Genomic DNA, 12,899 nt, shown 5'->3' on the forward strand with positions numbered 1-12,899 from the left:
GGCTACTACTATAGCCCATAGAAACGCATTAAATAAATAGCAAGACAGTCCCCCAAAAAATCATTAGGAATAAGGTTTTGAAGTGTCTGGAAAGCTCAGGAAATATTTTTGGGACACATATTCAACCCCTTTTCTTGTTGGAAAAAACTACCTCCATATTTCCATTCATTTTTTAAACCAGACCCAGGTTACCTTCAGACGAGTCCCTAAATACTTATGGGGGTAGTATATCAAAACAGAGAACACCATCATGTTTGTGAGAATCTCATCTTTCAATGGAGTGGTTTGTAGCCCAAACAGTTTGGACGCTACAGACAGAAGTTGGCACATCGGCGGTACCAACTTCAGACGAGATCCATGTGGCTTGTGGGGGTCATAGAGAAAAACGGAGAACACTGTCGTGTTCGTTTTAGTTTTGTAGGTCAAACCATTCTTACGCTACAGACATTTTTTTGTGAGACGACTGATTTTCGGGATGTCTCCTGGTCTGACAAACACTGCTGTAGCTCAGCCACCTTCCACCGCAGATGTGGAATGCGGTGGATTGCAAAAAAACAGAACTCACTTAAACTGACGGATTTTGATGGGGATTTTTTTATTATATTACTTAGATTGTATCCTGCTTGAAAAAAGAGACAAAATATCCTTCAAAGTCAACTTTGATTGATCTTACTGGTCTATGTAGTTCTGTCCTTGAGCTGTTCTTGTCTATTAATGTTTTGTATTATGTCATGTTTTGTGTGGACCCAGGAAGAGCAGCTGCTGCTTTCGCCACAGTTAATGGAGATCCTAATAAAATTCAAAATACCAACATGATTCTAATGAATACACCAGAGAAATACAGTGCCTTGCAGAAGTATTCATCCCCCTTGGGGTTTTTCCTATTTTGTTGCATTACAACCTGTAATTTAAATTGATTTTCATTTGGATTTCATGTAATGGACATACACAAAATAGTCCAAATTGGTGAAGTGAAATTAAAAAAATAACTTGTTTCAAAATATTCTAAAAAATAAATAACTGAAAAGTGGTGCGTGCATATGTATTCACCCCCTTTGCTATGAACTCCTTAAATAAGATCTGGTACAACCAATTACCTTCAGAAGTCATATAATTAGTCAAAAAAGTCCACCTGTGTGCAATCTAAGTGCACACACCACTTTTCCGTTATTTATTTTTTTGAATTTCTTGAAACAAGTCATTTGGACTATTTTATGTATGTCCATTACATGAAATCCAAATAAAAATCAATTTAAATTACAGGTTGTAATGCAACAAAATAGGAAAAACGCAAGGCACTGTATGGTTAAACTCAAATATACCAATTGATACAAAATATTATTTTTTGAAAAAACTTTTACAAATTGTGTAATCTCTGTAAATAATATCATAAATAGGAGTGGCGGAGTTATGTCACACATGCAGCTAACAAAAATATATGGAAAAGTTTGCTTGTTTTTGGTTGCAGGTTCAGGAATGGCTGAAGAAGTGCAACATTTACCTTGAGCTAACTCTGCAAATACCACTACTGGGTGATTTGAACATTCATTGTCAATAATATAATAATACTGTTAGCAAAAAAATTTTTTATCTTTAATTTACAATCTGTATAAACTATGAGAATAGAAAGGTTCAGAGCTTTTGTGAAAAATCACAGCACAGTTGAAAATATATGGCCAATAGAAATCAAAACTGGATGGTGTTCAGAGATACAGTGGAGAGAAAAAGTATTTGATACACTGCCGATTTGCAGGTTTTCCTACTTACAAAGCATGTAGAGGTCTGTAATTTCTATCATAGGTACACTTCAACTGTGAGAGACGGAATCTAAAACAAAAATCCAGAAAATCACATTGTATGATTTTTAAGTAATTAATTTGCATTTTATTGCATGACATAAGTATTTGATCACCTACCAACCAGTAAGAATTCCGGCTCTCACAGACCTGTTAGTTTTTCTTTAAGAAGCCCTCCTGTTCTCCACTCATTACCTGTATTAACTGCACCTGTTTGAACTCGTTACCTGTATAAAAGACACCTGTCCACACACTCAATCAAACAGACTCCAACCTCTCCACAATGGCCAAGACCAGAGAGCTGTGTAAGGACATGAGGGATAAAATTGTAGACCTGCACAAGACTGGGATGGGCTACAGGACACTAGGCAAGCAGCTAGGTGAGAACAACCGCTTGCCATGCGGTAGCAGAGAGAAGAGTATGACTAGGGTGGCTGGAGTCTGACAATTTTGAGGGCCTTCCTCTGACACCGCCTGGTATAGAGGTCCTGGATGGCAGGAAGCTTGGCCCCAGTGATGTACTGGGCCGTACGCACTACCCTCTGTAGTGCCTTGCGGTCGGAGGCCAAGCAGTTGCCATACCAGGCGGTGATGCAACCAGTCAGGATGATCTCGATGGTGCAGCTGTAGAATTTTTTGAGGATCTGAGGACCCATGCCAAATCTTTTCAGTCTCCTGAGGGGGAATAGGCTTTGTCGTGCCCTCTTCACGACTGTCTTGTTGTGTTTGGACCATGATAGTTCGTTGGTGATGTGGACACCAAGGAACTTGAAGCACTCAACCTGTTCCACTACAGCCCCGTCGATGAGAATGGGGGCGTGCTCAGTCCTCTTTTTTTCCCTGTAGTCCACAATCATCTCCTTTGTCTTGGTCACGTTGAGGGAGAGGTTGTTGTCCTGGCACCACACGGCCAGGTCTCTGACCTCCTCCCTATAGGCTGTCTCATCGTTGTCAGTGATCAGGCCTACCACTGTTGTGTTGTCTGCAAACTTAATGATGGTGTTGGAGTCGTGCCTGGCCATGCAGTCATGGGTGAACAGGGAGTACAGGAGGGGACTGAGCATGCACCCCTGAGGGGCCCCCGTGTTGAGGATCAGTGTGGCAGATGTGTTGTTACTTACCCTTACCACCTGGGGGCGGCCCGTCAGGAAGTCCAGGATCCAGTTGCAGAGGGAGGTGTTTAGTCCCAGGATCCTTAGCTTAGTGATGAGCTTTGAGGGCACTATGTTGTTGAATGCTGAGCTGTAGTCAATGAATAGCATTCTCACGTAGGTGTTCCTCTTGTCCAGGTGGGAAAGGGCAGTGTGGAGTGCAATAGAGATTGCACCATCTGTGGATCTGTTGGGGCGGTATGCAAATTGGAGTGGGTCTAGGGTTTCTGGGATAATGCTGTTGATGTGAGCCATGACCAGCCTTTCAAAGCACTTCATGGCTACAGACGTCAGTGCTACGGGTCGGTAGTCATTTAGGCAGGTTATCTTAGAGTCCTTGGGCACGGGGACTATGGTGGTCTGCTTGAAACATGTTGGTATTACAGACTCAGTCCGGGACATGTTGAAAATGTCAGTGAAGACACTTGCCAGTTGGTCAACACATGCTCGGAGTACACGTCCTGGTAATCCGTCTGGCCCTGCGGCCTTGTGAATGTTGACCTGCTTAAAAGTCTTACTCCCACGGCTACGGAGAGCGTGATCACATAGTCATCCGGAACAGCTGGTGCTATCATGCATGCTTCAGTGTTTCTTGCCTCGAAGCGAGCATAGAAGTGGTTTAGCTCGTCTGGTAGGCTTGTGTCACTGGGCAGCTCGCGGCTGTGCTTCCCTTTGTATTCTGTAATAGTTTTCAAGCCCTGCCACATCCGACGAGCATCAGAGCCAGTGTAGTACGATTCAATCTTAGTCCTGTATTGACTCTTTGCCTGTTTGATGGTTCGTCGGAGGGCATAGCGGGATTTCTTATAAGCGTCCGGGTTAGAGTCCCGCTCCTTGAAAGTGGTAGCTCTACCCTTTAGCTCAGTGCGGATGTTTCCTGTAATCCATGGCTTCTGGTTGGGGTATGTACGTACGGTCACTGTGGGGACGACATCATCGATGCACTTATTAATGAAGCCCGTGACTGATGTGGTGTACTCCTCAATGCTATCTGAAGAATCCCGGAACATGTTCCAGTCTGTGCTAGCAAAACAGTCCTGTAGCTTAGCATCTGCGTCATCTGACGACTTTTTTATTAACAGAGTCACTGGTGCTTCCTGCTTTAGTTTTTGCTTATAAGCAGGAATCAGGAGGATAGAGTTATGGTCAGATTTGCCAAATGGAGGCGAGGGAGAGCTTTGTATGCGTCTCTGTGTGTGGAGTAAAGGTGGTCTAGAGTTTTTTTCCCCTGGTTGCACATTTAACATGCTGGTAGAAATTAGGTAGAACGGATTTAAGTTTCCCTGCATTAAAGTCCCCTGCCACCAGGAGCGCTGCATCTGGATGAGCGTTTTCCTGTTGATTTATGGCCTTATACAGCTCATTCAGTGCAATCTTAATGCCAGCATTGGTTTGTGGTTGTAAATAGACAGCTATGAAAAATATAGATTAAAACTCTCTTGGTAAATAGTGTGGTCTACAGCTTATCATAAGATACTCTAACTCAGGCGAGCAAAACCTTGAGACTTCCTTAGTATTTGATTTTGTGCACCAGCTGTTGTTTACAAATATACACAGACCGCCACCCCTTGTCTTACCGGAGTCAGCCGTTCTATCCTGCCGATGTAGCGTATAGCCCGCTAGCTGTATGTTATCCATGTCGTCGTTCAGCCACGACTCGGTGAAACATAAGATATTACAGTTTTTAATGTCCCGTTGGTAGGATAACCGTAATCTTAGGTCATCCAATTTGTTCTCCAATGATTGAAGATTGGCTAATAGGATTGATGGGAGCGGCAGTTTACTCGCTCGCCGTCGGATCCTTACAAGGCACCCCGACCTACGTCCATGATATCTCCATCTCTTCCTCATGCGAATGACGGGGATTTGGGCCTTGTCAGGTGTCTGTATGATATCCTTCGCGGCCGCCTCGTTGAAGAAAAAATCTTTGTCCAATACAAGGTGAGTAATCGCTGTCCTGATATCCAGAAGCTCTTTTTGGTTATAAGAGACGATGGCAGAAACATTATGTACAAAATAAATTACAAATAACGCGGAAAAACACACATAATAGTACAATTGGTTAGAGGGCTGTAAAACGGCAGCCATCTTCTCCGGCGCTGTTAAAGACAGTCTTCAGTAGTATATGATGACATAATTTCAGGACTAAAACCAGCTAATACTCAGTAGCTCATTCCAGGTGAAAGAAATCCGTTTTTTTGGCGCAATCCAAAAGTTAACAAACAAAAACAGTAAACACATGAACAGTGACCAAACACTGTGGCTGCCTCACCGAAGCCAACATGAACTTGGGGAAGGAGGGCTATTACACATCACACACATTATTGTTTAGTCCTGTTTTTGCTGTAAAGCAGGTCCCCTTGAGGTCAACTTGAAAGGGAATATGGATTTACTGCTGAACCTCAAGTTGAAACCTATCGGCTAATAATTCTCATGCCAATTTATCAACATGGTCAAACTTGCAGTCCTGTAGATCTGAAACAATTGGATGGTGAAACTTGCATCCAGCCAATAAGAAAAGCAAGATGAAGCAATTCAAGCAATCTTTGTCCTGCAAAGAAACATCATTTTTATATTTGCATTTTTTTTATTTTGCAAGCAGTAGGCATTTAGAATTAAATGTGGAGCGCTTTTGTATTTGTATTTATTAAGGATCCACATTAGCAGTTACTCTTCCTGGGGTCCAGCAACATTAAGGCAGTTGTGGAGCTTTCTAGAGTGGAGCTTTATAGTTACAGTGGGGGAAAAAAGTATTTAGTCAGCCACCAATTGTGCAAGTTCTCCCACTTAAAAAGATGAGAGAGGCCTGTAATTTTCATCATAGGTACACGTCAACAATGACAGACAAATTGAGAAAAAAAATCCAGAAAATCACATTGTAGGATTTTTAATGAATTTATTTGCAAATTATGGTGGAAAATAAGTATTTGGTCACCAACAAACAAGCAAGATTTCTGGCTCTCACAGACCTGTAACTTCTTCTTTAAGAGGCTCCTCTGTCCTCCACTCGTTACCTGTATTAATGGCACCTGTTTGAACTTGTTATCAGTATAAAAGACACCTGTCCACAACCTCAAACAGTCACACTCCAAACTCCACTATGGCCAAGACCAAAGAGCTGTCAAAGGACACCAGAAACAAAATTGTAGACCTACACCAGGCTGGGAAGACTGAATCTGCAATAGGTAAGCAGCTTGGTTTGAAGAAATCAACTGTGGGAGCAATTATTAGGAAATGGAAGACATACAAGACCACTGATAATCTCCTTCGATCTGGGGCTCCACGCAAGATCTCACCCCGTGGGGTCAAAATGATCACAAGAACGGTGAGCAAAAATCCCAGAACCACACAGGGGGACCTAGTGAATGACCTGCAGAGAGCTGGGACCAAAGTAACAAAGCCTACCACCAGTAACACACTACGATGCCAGGGACTCAAATCCTGCAGTACAAGACGTGTCCCCCTGCTTAAGCCAGTACATGTCCAGGCCCGTCTGAAGTTTGCTAGAGTGCATTTGGATGATCCAGAAGAGGATTGGGAGAATGTCATATGGTCAGATCTTTTTGGTAAAAACTCAACTCGTCGTGTTTGGAGGACAAAGAATGCTGAGTTGCATCCAAAGAACACCATACCTACTGTGAAGCATTGGGGTGGAAACATCATGCTTTGGGGCTGTTTTTCTGCAAAGGGACCAGGACGACTGATCCGTGTAAAGGAAAGAATGAATGGGGCCATGTATCGTGAGATTTTGAGTGAAAACCTCCTTCCATCAGCAAGGGCATTGATGATGAAACATGGCTGGGTCTTTCAGCATGACAATGATCCCAAACACACCGCCCGGGCAACGAAGGAGTGGCTTCGTAAGAAGCATTTCAAGGTCCTGGAGTGGCCTATCCAGTCTCCAGATCTCAACCCCATAGAAAATCTTTGGAGGGAGTTGAAAGTCCGTGTTACCCAGCAAAACATCACTGCTCTAGAGGAGATCTGCATGGAGGAATGGGCCAAAATACCAGCAACAGTGTGTGAAAACCTTGTGAAGACTTACAGAAAACGTTTGACCTGTGTCATTGCCAACAAAGGGTATATAACAAAAGTATTGAGAAACTTTTGTTATTGACCAAATACTTATTTTCCACCATCATATGCCAATAAATTCATTAAAAATCCTACAATGTGATTTTCTGGAAAAAAAATTCTCATTTTGTCTGTCATAGTTGACGTGTACCTATGATGAAAATTACAGGCCTCTCTCATCTTTTTAAGTGGGAGAACTTGCACAATTGGTGGCTGACTAAATACTTTTTTTCCCCACTGTAGTTGAAGTAATATGTACATGTGGGTAGAGTTAAAGTGACTATGCATAAATAATTAACAGAGTAGCAGCAGCGTAAAAAGGATGGGGTGGGGGGGCAGTGCAAATAGTCCGGGTAGCCATGATTAGCTGTTCAGGAGTCTTATGGCTTGGGGGTAAAAGCTGTTGAGAAGTCTTTTGGACCTAGACTTGGCACTCCGGTACCGCTTGCCGTGCGGTAGCAGGGAGAACAGTCTATGACTAGGGTTGCTGGAGTCTTTGACAATTTTGAGGGCCTTCCTCTGACACCGCCTGGTATAGAGGTCCTGGATGGCAGGAAGCTTGGCCCCAGTGATGTACTGGGCCGTACGCACTACCCTCTGTAGTGCCTTGCGGTCGGAGGCCAAGCAGTTGCCATACCAGGCGGTGATGCAACCAGTCAGGATGCTCTCGATGGTGCAGCTGTATAATTTTTTGAGGATCTGAGGACCCATGCCAAATCTTTTCAGTCTCCTGAAGGGGAATAGGCTTTGTCGTGCCCTCTTCACGACTGTCTTGGTGTGTTTGGACCATGATAGTTTGTTGGTGATGTGGACACCAAGGTGTTGGTGATGTGGACACCTCTCAACCTGTTCCACTACAGCCCCGTCGATGAGAATGGGGGCGTGCTCAGTCCTCTTTTTTTTTCCTGTAGTCCATAATCATCTCCTTTGTCTTGGTCACGTTGAGGGAGAGGTTGTTGTCCTGGTACCACACGGCCAGGTCTCTGACCTCCTCCCTATAGGCTGTCTCATCGTTGTCGGTGATCAGGCCTACCACTGTTGTGTCGTCGGCAAACTTAATGATGGTGTTGGAGTCGTGCCTGGCCATGCAGTCATGGGTGAACAGAGAGTACAGGAGGGGACTGAGCACGCACCCCTGAGGGGCCCCCGTGTTGAGGATCAGTGTGGCAGATGTGTTGTTACCTACCCTTACCACCTGGGGGCGGCCCGTCAGGAAGTTCAGGATCCAGTTATAGAGGGAGGTGTTTAGTCTCAGAATCCTTAGCTTAGTGATGAGCTTAGAGGGCACTATGGTGTTGAATGCTGAGCTGTAGTCAATGAATAGCATTCTCACGTAGGTGTTCCTCTTGTCCAGGTGGGAGAGGGCAGTGTGGAGTGCAATAGTTGCATCATCTGTGGATCTGTTGGGGCGGTATGCAAATTGGAGTGGGTCTAGGGTTTCTGGGATAATGCTGTTGATATGAGCCTTGACCAGTCGTCCTGTCCCCTTTGCAGAAAAGCATCCCCAAAGAATGATGTTTTCACCTCCATTCTTCACGGTTTGGATGGTGTTCTTGGGGTTGTACTCATCCTTCTTCTTCCTCCAAACACGGCGAGTGGAGTTTAGACCAAAAAGCTCTATTTTTGTCTCATCAGACCACATGACCTTCTCCCATTCCTCCACTGGATCATCCAGATGGTCATTGGCAAACTTCATACGGGCCTGGACATGCGCTGGCTTGAGCAGGGGGACCTTGCGTGCGCTGCAGGATTTTAATCCATGACGGCGTAGTGTGTTACTAATGGTTTTCTTTGAGACTGTGGTCCCAGCTCTCTTCAGGTCATTCACCAGGTCCTGCCGTGTAGTTCTGGGCTGATCCCTCACCTTCCTCATGATCATTGATGCCCCACGAGGTTAGATCTTGCATGGAGACCCAGACCGAGGATGATTGACCGTCTTCTTGAACTTCTTCCATTTTCTAATAATTGCGCCAACAGTTGTTGCCTTCTCACCAAGCTGCTTGCCTATTGTCCTGTAGCCCATCCCAGCCTTGTGCAGGTCTACAATTTTATCCCTGATGTCCTTACACAGCTCTCTGGTCTTGGCCATTGTGGAGAGGTTGGAGTCTGTTTGATTGAGTGTGTGGACAGGTGTCTTTTATACAGGTAACGAGTTCAAACAGGTGCAGTTAATACAGGTAATGAGTGGAGAACAGGAGGGCTTCTTAAAGAAAAACTAACAGGTCTGTGAGAGCCGGAATTCTTACTGGTTGGTAGGTGATCAAATACTTATGTCATGCAATAAAATGCAAATTAATTACTTAAAAATCATACAATGTGATTTTCTGGATTTTTGTTTCCGTATCTCACAGTTGAAGTGTACCTATGATAAAAATTACAGACCTCTACATGCTTTTTTAAGTAGGAAAACCTGCAAAATCGGCAGTGTATCAAATACTTGTTCTCCCCACTGTGTAAGCAAACCGGATGGATTTCATGAAAATGATCGGAGAGGTTGAGAGTAGAAGAAGTTCAGGAGAAAAAAAAAATATATATATGATTATTGTAAAATTGACCATACAATGTAGATAGTAAGTATAAGCTGGAAGTAGATGCCTAAGCATTGCTGTTCACTAGTTTACCCCAAGTAGAGAAAGGGTGGCGGGGTTGGAAAGTAAGAAAGGGGAATATACAGTGGGGAAAAAAAGTATTTAGTCAGCCACCAATTGTGCAAGTTCTCCCACTTAAAAAGATGAGAGATGCCTGTAATTTTCATCAAAGGTACACGTCAACTATGACAGACAAATTGAGGAAAAAAAATCCAGAAAATCACATCGTAGGATTTTTAATGAATTTATTTGCAAATTATGGTGGAAAATAAGTATTTGGTCACCTACAAACAAGCAAGATTTCTGGCTCTCACAGACCTGTAACTTCTTCTTTAAGAGGCTCCTCTGTCCTCCACTCGTTACCTGTATTAATGGCACCTGTTTGAACTTGTTATCAGTATAAAATACACCTGTCCACAACCTCAAACAGTCACACTCCAAACTCCACTATGGCCAAGACCAAAGAGCTGTCAAAGGACACCAGAAACAAAATTGTAGACCTGCACCAGGCTGGGAAGACTGAATCTGCAATAGGTAAGCAGCTTGGTTTGAAGAAATCAACTGTGGGAGCAATTATTAGGAAATGGAAGACATACAAGACCACTGATAATCTCCCTCGATCTGGGGCTCCACGCAAGATCTCACCCCGTGGGGTCAAAATGATCACAAGAACGGTGAGCAAAAATCCCAGAACCACACGGGGGGACCTAGTGAATGACCTGCAGAGAGCTGGGACCAAAGTAACAAAGCCTACCATCAGTAACACACTACGCCGCCAGGGACTCAAATCCTGCAGTGCAAGACGTTTCCCCCTGCTTAAGCCAGTACATGTCCAGGCCCGTCTGAAGTGCATTTGGATGATCCAGAAGAGGATTGGGAGAATGTCATATGGTCAGATGAAACCAAAATATAACTTTTTGGTAAAAACTCAACTCGTCATGTTTGGAGGACAAAGAATGCTGAGTTGCATCCAAAGAACACCATACCTACTGTGAAGCATGGGGGTGGAAACATCATGCTTTGGGGCTGTTTTTCTGCAAAGGGACCAGGACGACTGATCCGTGTAAAGGAAAGAATGAATGGGGCCATGTATCGTGAGATTTTGAGTGAAAACCTCCTTCCATCAGCAAGGGCATTGAAGATGAAACGTGGCTGAGTCTTTCAGCATGACAATGATCCCATACACACCGCCCGGGCAACGAAGGAGTGGCTTCGTAAGAAGCATTTCAAGGTCCTGGAGTGGCCTAGCCAGTCTCCAGATCTCAACCCCATAGAAAATCTTTGGAGGGAGTTGAAAGTCCGTGTTGCCCAGCGACAGCCTCAAAACATCACTGCTCTAGAGGAGATCTGCATGGAGGAATGGGCCAAAATACCAGAAACAGTGTGTGAAAACCTTGTGAAGACTTACAGAAAACGTTTGACCTGTGTCATTGCCAACAAAGGGTATATAACAAAGTATTGAGAAACTTTTGTTATTGACCAAATACTTATTTTCCACCATCATTTGCTAATAAATTCATTAAAAATCCTACAATGTGATTTTCTGGATTATTTTTTCTCATTTTGTCTGTCATAGTTGACGTGTACCTATGATGAAAATTACAGGCCTCTCTCATCTTTTTAAGTGGGAGAACTTGCACAATTGGTGGCTGACTAAATACTTTTTTTCCCCACTGTATATTTAAAAAAACATGGGGGATTGGAAGTGATGCAGACAATTTAATTGATGGAAGTTACAATCTATCTGCAATATTAAGCTGATCTACCCCCCCCCCAAAAAAAAATTTAAAAAATATAAAAAATATGAAAAAACATCACAAATCACTCAGAAAACCTGTTACATTCCTCCCCAAAGAAGTCCCCAATCAAAACTCTAAGCTTCCCAAACGGCACCAGAACATCAAGATTAAATGTATTTAGAATTTAGTTACAGCAATATGGTATATTAAAACTAAAAGCAGATTTAGCTAGCTCGGTGGAGACCCTTGGAACTTCAAGAGCTAACCAATCCTGTGAACGGGTTAGGCAACTGAGGTGTCTATACTTCAACAGCAAAGTTAGATAAGACGGAGGTTTATGAAGTAGGGCCTTGTAAACAAAAAGGGAGTAAAGTAGAGATCTATGGGTCTGTAGCGAAGTCCAGCCAACCGTTTCATACAGGATGCAGTGATGAGTATCAAAACTGTCACCTGTAACAAAACAAAGGGCACTATGGTAGATGTTAGATGGCATACAAAGCTTTAAGAGTAGTTAGTAGCAGCTGCACTTTGATAAACAATATCACCATAATCATGAACAGATAAAAAAGGTTCACTGAATAACCTGCTTCCTACTGCTTAGAGAAAGGCAGTTTAAATCTTAGCTTCTTAACCAGCTCATCTGAATGTGTTTTATTATGGGAAAAATGAATGTAAGTACTGTACAGTCGTGGTCAAACGTTTTGAGAATGACACAAATACACATTTTCACAAAGTCTGCTGCCTCAGTTTTGATTATGGCAATTTGCATATACTCCAGAATGTCATGAAGAGTGAACAGATGAATTGCAATTAATTGCAAAGTCCCTCTTTGCCATGAAAATGAACTTAATTCCCCCAAAAACATTCCCACTGCATTTCAGCCCTGCCACAAAAGAACCAGCTGACATCATGTCAGTGATTCTCTCGTTAACACAGGTGAGAGTGTTGACGAGGACAAGGCTGGAGATCACTCTGTCATGCTGATTGAGTTAGAATAACAGACTGGAAGCTTTAAAAGGAGGGTGGTGCTTGAAATCATTGTTCTTCCTCTGTTAACCATTGTTACCTGCAAGGAAATACATGCCGTCATCATTGCTTTGCACATAAATGGCTTCACAGGCAAGGATATTGCTGCTAGTAAGATTGCACCTAAATCAACCATTTATCGGATCATCAAGAACTTCAAGGAGAAGCCCATCTGTACACAGCCCATCTGAAATTAGCCCACCCAACTACCTCATCCCTATATTGTTATTTATTTTGCTCTTTTGCACCCCAGCATCTCTATTTGCACATAATCTCTTGCACATCTAGCATTCCAGTGTTAATACTATTGTAATTATTTTGCACTATAGCCTATTTATTGCCTTACCTCCATAACTTGCTACATTTGCACACACTGTATATATATTTTCTGTTGTATTTTTGACTTTATGTTTTTTACCCCATATGTAACTCTGTGTTGTTTTTATCGCACTGCTTTGCTTTATCTTGGCCAGGTCGCAGTTGTAAATGAGAACTTGTTCTCAACTGGCTTACCTGGTTAAATAA

This window comes from Coregonus clupeaformis, chromosome 15 (assembly GCF_020615455.1).
Source record: "Coregonus clupeaformis isolate EN_2021a chromosome 15, ASM2061545v1, whole genome shotgun sequence".
Lineage (NCBI taxonomy): Eukaryota > Metazoa > Chordata > Actinopteri > Salmoniformes > Salmonidae > Coregonus > Coregonus clupeaformis.